The 9,226-nt window shown below is 38.3% G+C and overlaps 1 long non-coding RNA gene across 2 annotated transcripts; it reads left to right on the top strand.

The window, feature by feature from the left end:
* Positions 1–113: 113 nt before the first annotated feature.
* On the top strand, positions 114–5,741 carry LOC148661287 (uncharacterized). Of its 2 annotated transcripts, none has more exons than XR_015939493.1 (3): positions 114–1,243; positions 4,194–4,352; positions 5,085–5,741. It is a non-coding gene; the product is annotated as an uncharacterized LOC148661287 (long non-coding RNA). The 2 variants fall into 2 exon arrangements; XR_015939492.1 differs by lacking the exon at positions 114–1,243 and adding an exon at positions 1,254–1,453.
* The last annotated feature ends 3,485 nt before the right edge of the window (positions 5,742–9,226 follow it).

The following is a 9,226-nucleotide window of genomic DNA, read 5'->3' as shown; positions in this document are numbered from 1 at the left end:
ATGTTATTATTAATCTCTGCTGATGAGGAAGCTGAAGTCGCAAGAAAAACAAATTATTTCGGTGAAATATGTCATATAAACTCCGATCCCTTCTCCTCAACTGAGGACGAAATGCATCGCTTCATTTTATGGTAACTTAATGCACGATGTGATGTAACCTTGGCACGGGAAGGGCTGTACTTCGGTGACGTGCTGTAGAAATAATGTTACTCTAAGCAAATTAATTAGTGAACTTAATTTAATGTAGAATCTAATATATGCATGCAATAAATGCTTTGTAGCTTGGCTGTATGGCATTCTGCACTATGTATTATTTTTATTTTTGCACATACATTATCATTGTTGTTAATGCAGTGCTGTGTTTCAAGTACGAGTTTTTACGGAACACAGAAGATGTTAATTGTTTTCAATAGTGTGCAGGAGCTTTTAATATCGTGTCATTTTAAAAAAAAGCAAAATACATATAATGCACTATATTTAAACTGTCCTAGCACAGTGGTTTACAACCTGTGGACCGCGTCCCCCAGTGGGCCGCGGTGGTACTGCAGGGGGGCCGTCAAATGATGGCTGTAATCAGGGCAGGCGCTACAGGGGGTGCAACTGGCCCCGGGCCCAGATCTAAGGGGGCCCGTTGCTAAAGTCATTCATATTACAGCTTTTTTTTTTTAAAAGAAAAGACCATCCATAAAATAAGCGAACGAGAGTTGGTATGTCTAGGGCGGGGAACGCGGTGTATTATCCAATAGCGATATTAGTGTGGCATATTTTAAAATAAAACAATGATCTATTGGAAAACACGGCTGAGCGGATTATTTGCAATTGGTCATTGGCGCGTTCATTCCAAAATATGTAGAATTGGAAACCTGTTCCCCTGCAAGACTGGGCAACAGACAAGTTTACCTTTAGCTAAGCTATGTTAGTGTGCAACATGAAAGCGATCCAGAAATGTAACTCGGGTAGCAAGAAACGAAAAGAACAGAAAAGACAATGAGAGAGGAAAAGTTTAAATTTAACTTTATCAATTGCTTACTATACTGTCATCAGTGAGAAAGAAGAACGTTTTTCTTTCTTGACCGAATTCAGTCGTCTTTTTGGCATTTTGTTTGACATTACAAATGCTGGAGATAATTCAACTGAAGCCTGCAACGGGCTTGCCTTATTTTTAGGAGACATGGCGGAGATTTGGCAACTGAATTAAAGTTTCTCTCATCCGCTCCCCAATGAAGTCAACACTCCATCTGGGGTACTGCAGTATTTGGTCAAAAAATATATGAAATCTGTGTTTCCAAAAAATGTGATAGCATGTGTTTCTAACAATTCCAGTTGCTGTCGCCAGTGCTGAACGTTCGTTTATCAAACTGAAATTGATCAAAACTTAGATCATGTGACCATGTCACGGGAAAGACTGTCAGCTCTGTCTTTGCTGGCTATAAAGAACAGAATCGCAAGGCAGGTGGGTTTTAGTGATATCATCGCTAAGTTTGTTGCGACGAGTTAAGTTGTAAACTTTAAAATACTACTTACTCAGTATCGAGTACAATAAGTTAACCCGTTTTAGTTCTGCTCTCTTGCTCTGTGTGCACTGGCGGAGTGAGAAGGAAGTCGGGGGGGGGCTTTTATATTTACTTGCACCCGGGCCGAAGTATGGGTTCGGTCGGCCCTGGTTGTAATTGTAAAATAGTCGTAAATATATAACATTCTATATTCTATAAATAAAATAATATAAACATTTTATAGATAGTATGGCTTAGCATGCTACGTGACCGCCATTTAGCGCCATTATACTGTATGTGACACGACAAGAAAGCTAATGCAGAATGTAGTATAACTGCTTAATTACCCTTCACATCATGGATAAGGGCTCTGGGCTTTACGTGCGTGGGAACTGAGAACGAGTCGCTGCCGCAGTGTGTTGTGTGTTCCGAAGTGTTATCAAACGCGGCTTTAAAGCCAAACAAAATATGTCTCTGCAGCCCGATATCCAGCATTTGGTATCTGTCAAACAGCACAAGCCCTCTCACTAAGTGAGCCAGAAAGAAGGTGTGTGTGTTAACTGCCAGGCTTGGTGCAGGCTATTGGGTGTGCGTTCATGCGTCAGTTTGTTTTGATTCCGCCTGTTGAGTTTTGTTTTTGACAAGGCTAACATTAAGTTCGTGAGATATCATAATAAAGAGCCGTACTGGTGCCTTAGCTTTTACAATATTTTTCTTATTTTTTAATTTTTTTTGTAAGGTGCTGACTGGACTCCTTCTGTAATCAATAAAAAGTATTTGTAAAGCCATGTTTGTACAGTAGCTTGTATGTTCGGATTTTCTCTGATAACCGGTGCCGATTAGGCTACTACTGAGGTATAGCGCAGGCCCGTTTCAAACGGCCTTGTCCTTCTATGTCTTTGTATCCGTTACTCCTGTCAGTGATTAAAGTCGTGCGCTGAGTCAGTAAGAGAAATAAATGAGGCTAAAACAGTTTCAATTATTTTTTAAAGTCTTTATTTTAAGAACAGTTCCCTAATCATAATATGTGATAGCCGAATCCGAACTTTACAGTACTTAACACATTACTAAGGTAGTTGCTGTTTTTTTTATCTTTACTGCTAAGCATACAGCTCGGGCACAACCTGCGCAATAGATAGAAAAGTTGGAAAATCGTTTGAGGAAGCAGATTCTGCAACGTTACAGTAATCAATATTTGTTGGTTTTAAAACCAACAACCAATAAGAAATGGAGTTTTCAAGGTTCAGGTAAGAATTCAGTGATACCGGATACCGTGTCAGACAATTTGAACTGTCCACAAAACTACGTACGTGCATCACCTGAAAAGCGGTTATCCAAAGCACCTTATTCATACACTGTCATTTTTGCTGGTATGTTCATGAACGTTAGATGTGTATGACTATAAACACAGCGGTGACCAGGCAACTTAAAATCACCTGCACATGGAAAAGAAAAAAGAAAACCGGCAACTCCAGCTTTCAAGTCAAAGAAAGAGAAAATTAAAAGATAAAGAATCAGACCTCAGTGCAGAACATGTGGATATACTTTAGACGTTAAAAAGATCTTTTTAAAACTTCCAAGCGCTGTAAAGGTTTTTACCTAACTGTTTTCACTTGAAATTTCTACAAAACTGCTGACAAACGTAAAACAATCAACAGCACTGTTTTTTGTATGCAATGGATTTTTTACATATTAAAATATTTCTTCAGCATTTGTGCAGCCTATTTAATCTATAACGGCTTTTCCTACATGTGTCATGATGTCCCATGGCCATGCCCTCTCAACTGCTGTCAGGTTTGTGTTCTCAGGACTCATTAGGTAGTTAACCTCTAGGAGAGAAATGTATGCAGTTTTGGAAGTTACCAAAGCAATAGGCAAACAGCTTTTGAAAAATCTATTTTTTTATTTTTGTAATGCTAACGTGTGACTAGCTGATGAAGAAACAGCAAATGTTTTTATGTCCGTCAGATGATGTTAAATAGCCAACAGTTTACTGCAATGGGAAATTAATTCAATTTTGAGACAATCCATTATAGAAGCAATTACCCTAACTTAAATTTAAGAACAACAGCATGATTCACAATGCTATTAATTACGTTACAGATGTGCTATTCTTCATTTTAATTGAAAGACATTGTTTATGTAGTAATTAAGATGTAACACTAACACTAACAATATATTTGAACAAAGGTATCCTTATTATGCAGAAGTCAATAAGAATAAAAGATAAAAGTACAAACTTACTTATCTTTACTTAGGATCAAACTTTAGGTCCAATAAAATATATTTCATTATCTTCATTATAGTAAATTCTTGACAAACGAATATCAATGCTTAGTTATTCATAATAATAAGATAAATTTTCCCATTTATCAATCTTTCACAGACTCAGAAGCATCATGGCTTTAGTTCAAGTACTTAAAGATGCTATGTGGAAACAGAATTCCTTGCACAAAGTTTAGTGATTTTTAAAAACATTTCTGTGTCAGAATTAAAAAAAAGACTTTGCAGGGCTATGCACACCAAGCTTTTAAACTACTTATTAGATCATAATTAGTCCCTCTATGAATTCAAGTACTCTCGTTTTGCATAGCATAAATTTACACAGGTTGAACTCAACACTAACCTAACAAATGGAACACTGTGTAATAATAATAATTTCTTACACATATAACACTTTTTCTGGAATTCCACTGAAAGCACTTTACAGGTAATGGGGACTCCCCTCCACCACCACCTGGATGATGTGACGGCAGCCATGGTGAGCCAGATCACTCACCACACATCAGCTACCAGTGGGGCAGAGAGCAGAGTAATGAAGCCAATTCAAAGATGGGGATTATTAGGATGCCATGATTGGTAAGTGCCAATGGTAAATTTGGCCAGGACGCCGGAGTTACACAACTACTCTTTTCGAGAAACACCCTGGGAGTTTTAATGACCACAGAGAGTCAGGACCTCGGTTTTACGTCTCATCCGAAGGAAGGCGCCTGTTTACAGTATAGTGTCCCCGTCACTATACTGGGGCATTAGGACCCACATGGACCACAGAGTGAGCACCCCCTGCTGGCCCCACTAACACCTCTTCCAGCAGCAACCTTAGTTTTTCCCAGGAGGTCTCTCATCCAGGTACTGACCAGGCTCACATCTGCTTAGCTTCAGTGAGTTGCCAGTTGTGAGTTGCAGAGTGATATGGCTGCTGAAAAAAAAATGTTTGAAAGGGGCACAGGAATCACTGCATTTGTAAAAAATGAAGATTGTTCTGCAAGGTTTCTCACAGCTGCAAACGCATTACCTATGATCTGTTCAAAATGAGGAAAAAAACACAATTTCATCAAAGATATTTCACTTGCTTTAGTCTACAGAAAACATGTGCCATGTCACCCCCATGTATCAATGCAAACCCCATGTACAGTATCTTCTTTTATATTTAAGCATACTCACTCATATTTAATACTTTTGAAAGCTTTGTACAACGATGCTCTTCATTCACATTTATATAGCATATATAGAATGAAAGGCATTTCTTATTTTAAGACCATTTTGCAGTGTCAGTTGCTATTTCGTCAGTTGTCTCTTGTTTTTTTCCAGGTGTGAAGATATAATCAAGGTACAGGAAGAAAAAATTGCATGGATCAGTATGCAGTATCTGGAGAGTATTTTCCCCCTGCAAATCCAGTGCATATTGTATCATCATCAGAAGAAAATAAACTAATAAAAATTGGTAGACTGTTCAATGAAGATTTTAGAGAAAACGCTAAATGGAAGACAATGCAAACTTCAAAGACACATAACTTACACATGAAATTGGGTGAAACAGGACTGTTGAAATTTGGAAACTGAGGCAGCCCAGGTGTTATAAAGCACTTAAGATGATAATGAGCTTATTGTTGAGGTAAATACATGTCTTACTCCTTTTTAAGGAGTATTAAACATAGCTTTATTATGATGCTATTACTTTTAGATGAGATGTTACATTTTCACACATCTTCTTTGACTCTCTAGAATATATAGGACAGTCAATAAGAATAGGATCAAGACAGTAGTGTGAAGTAGCTGTTAGAACTCTGTTGTAATTGTAACTGGGCAGTTATGAGTTCAAATGCTGGGCTGGTTACTGCTCTTTGTACCCTTGAGATGCTTCACTCATATTGATCCCATAAAGAGTATGTACATTGATAATCTCCAGGTCATCAATGTAATTGACAATTTGTTCTCAACTGACTTATCTGAATAAATAAAAAGTTAATTTAATACCTATACTGTGTTCTGTAATTTCATCTTGAATTATTAATATCTTTATGTTCAGAATGAATAATGTACACTGAGGAGTATCGTACATTATTAGATTATGTTACATATCTTACATTATCAACAAGTAGAAATCATAAATGAAAAGCACAAGATGTTTTGCTTTTCCTCACCGACAACTATTTAAAATGTAATTCTTATCCTGCCAAGTTGTTATCCAGTTGTCTTTGAATGTGATACATTGTCTACAGCAAAAATGTTGCTTGCAAGTCTGGGAATGTCCAGGCTAGAAATGAAGTTGAAAACATTACCACATCAGCAAAGATCCAGAAGGCAGACAGGATTCAACAGGCAGACAGGATTCAGCACTCTTAAGTATGCAGGCTATTGTGAAAGAAAAGCAGTCAAGTAGAAAACAAGTTATTTCATTTGATCCCTGTTCATGTAGCACTTGGCTCTGGCCAGTATAAGTTTCAGTGAAGCTAGGATGTTAGCTCACCACTGTCTTTAACACTTTCCTTGTGTCACAATCCATCATCCGGCCTGGTATTTTAATGTTAGTGTAATGCTGGCTCTAAAGATAAATCTACTGTAGGTATAAGAACATAAGAATGGTTACAAATGAGATGAGGTCATTAGACCCATCTAGTACATTTGGTTGGTAGTAACTTCATCCAAGGATCTCATCTGGCTGTTTCTTGGAGGAAGCCAGGGTACCATGGCTGGGTATCTTGTTCCACACTTCCACAACATATAGAATATATGCATATGGAAGTGCCTCCTGTTTTCATTTTTAAATGTACGTCCATGTAGTTTCCACTTCTCGTTTGTGTTTCATTCTGAAGAGGTACACCGCTTTGAATTTGTCAGTGCTTTTGAGGATCTTGAGTATTTGTATCATGTCCCTTTATACAGTGCCTTGCGAAAGTATTCGGCCCCCTTGAACTTTTCAACCTTTTGCCACATTTCAGGCTTCAAACATAAAGATATAAATTTTTTATTTTATGTGAAGAATCACCAACAAGTGGGACACAATTGTGAAGTGGAACGAAATCTATTGGATTTTTGAAACTTTTTTAACTAATAAAAAAATGAAAAGTGGGGCGTGCAAAATTATTCGGCCCCTTTACTTTCAGTGCAGCAAACTCACTCCAGAAGTTCAGCGAGGATCTCTGAATGATCCAATGTTGTCCTAAATGACTGATGGTGATAAATAGAATCCACCTGTGTGTAATCAAGTCTCTGTATAAATGCACCTGCTCTGTGATAGTCTCAAGGTTCTGTTGAAAGCGCAGAGAGCATCATGAAGACCAAGGAACACACCAGGCAGGTCCGTAATACTGTTGTGGAGAAGTTTAAAGCCGGACTTGGATACAAAAAGATTTCCCAAGCTTCAAACATCCCAAGGAGCACTGTGCAAGCGATCATCTTGAAATGGAAGGAGTATCAGACCACTGCAAATCTACCAAGACCTGGCCGTCCCTCTAAACTTTCAGCTCAGACAAGGAGAAGACTGATCAGAGATGCAGCCAAGAGGCCCATGATCACTCTGGATGAACTGCAGAGAACTACAGCTGAGGTGGGAGAGTCTGTCCATAGGACAACAATCAGTCTTACACTGCACAAATCTGGCCTTTATGGAAGAGTGGCAAGAAGAAAGCCATTTCTCAAAGATATCCATAAAAAGTCTCGTCTAAAGTTTGCCACAAGCCACCTGGGAGACACCCCAAACATGTGGAAGAAGGTGCTCTGGTCAGATGAAACCAAAATCGAACTTTTTGGCCACAATGCAAAACGATATGTTTGGCGTAAAAGCAACACAGCTCATCACCCTCAACACACCATCCCCACTGTCAAACATGGTGGTGGCAGCATCATGGTTTGGGCCTGCTTTTCTTCAGCAGGGACAGGGAAGATGGTTAAAATTGAGGGGAAGATGGATGCAGCCAAATACAGGACCATTCTGGATGAAAACCTGTTGGAGTCTGCAAAAGACCTGAAACTGGGACGGAGATTTATCTTCCAACAAGACAATGATCCCAAACATACAGCAAAATCTACAAAGGAATGGTTCACAAATAAACGTATCCAGGTGTTTGAATGGCCAAGTCAAAGTCCAGACCTGAATCCAATCGAGAATCTGTGGAAAGAGCTGAAAACTGCTGTTCACAAACGCTCTCCATCCAACCTCACTGAGCTCGAGCTGTTTTGCAAGGAAGAATGGGCAAGAATTTCAGTCTCTCGATGTGCAAAACTGATAGAGACATACCCCAAGCGACTTGCAGCTGTAATCGCAGCAAAAGGTGGCTCTACAAAGTATTAACGCAAGGGGGCCGAATAATTTTGCACGCCCCACTTTTCATTTTTTTATTAGTTAAAAAAGTTTCAAAAATCCAATAGATTTCGTTCCACTTCACAATTGTGTCCCACTTGTTGGTGATTCTTCACATAAAATAAAAAATTTATATCTTTATGTTTGAAGCCTGAAATGTGGCAAAAGGTTGAAAAGTTCAAGGGGGCCGAATACTTTCGCAAGGCACTGTAAGTCTTCTCAAAGTCTAAAAATGTTTAGTTCTTTTAGCCTGTCAGAGTAGACATCCTTTTAAGCCGAGGAATGTTTCAGGTTGCTCTCTTCTGAACTAATTACAGGACAGTAACACAATGGGATGACCACTAAATGAAGAATGAGAAAGGAAGAAAAATGAGAACTGCTTAAAGAGAAAAGACACTTTTTTCCTGTTAACATTATTGCTGAAGAGCTGTCGCATAACATTTCAATCATATTACTGAAATAGAATAAAAAACCCATAGTTAGAAACCATTCACAGATATTCCCATTTAAACATATCAAAAGCAGCCTATAATGGTGTGTATACTGTAGGTATAGGGCAATGATCATTATAAGACTTAAGGCAATATTTAATAAAGAAAGCTTGATTATAGTGAACTCATTTGGTCATACAGACCTACATCTACCAGTGTGATAGCACCTTAGCATATAGCTTGGTGTATGTGGTGACCAAAACTGAACACAATATTCTAAATGATAATGCATTATACAATTTTGGAGGAACATGCCTTGTTTCAAATTATATGCTTCTAAGATTTTGTCTTTTGGAAAAAAAATAAACTATCTTGGAGGATTAAGCAGTTGGAAAGGACCAGGTGATCTCAAGAGGATGACAGCAGTTGATGACAGAAAAAATATTAGAGTTGTGAAGAAAAGCTCTTAAATAACAGCCAAAGAGATCAATCTTCAGAGTACAGGTACATGGTTAGAGTATGTCAATTCACTATGTGCAGAATACTTTGAAAGGAGACTTATAAGGGCTACAATGCAAGATGCAAACCTCTCAACAGCACTTACAACAGAAAGGCCAGATTAGAATTTGCAAAGAAGCACAAAGATGAGCCACAACAGTTCTGGAACAATTTTTTATAGACAGATGAGATGAAGATAAACCTTTATCGAAGTGATGGAA

Source organism: Lepisosteus platostomus, chromosome 6 (genome assembly GCF_059453375.1).
Source record: "Lepisosteus platostomus isolate fLepPlt1 chromosome 6, fLepPlt1.hap1, whole genome shotgun sequence".
NCBI lineage: Eukaryota > Metazoa > Chordata > Actinopteri > Semionotiformes > Lepisosteidae > Lepisosteus > Lepisosteus platostomus.
Note: the sequence above shows the minus strand (reverse complement) of the source record. Positions and strands in the feature narration are given on the sequence as shown.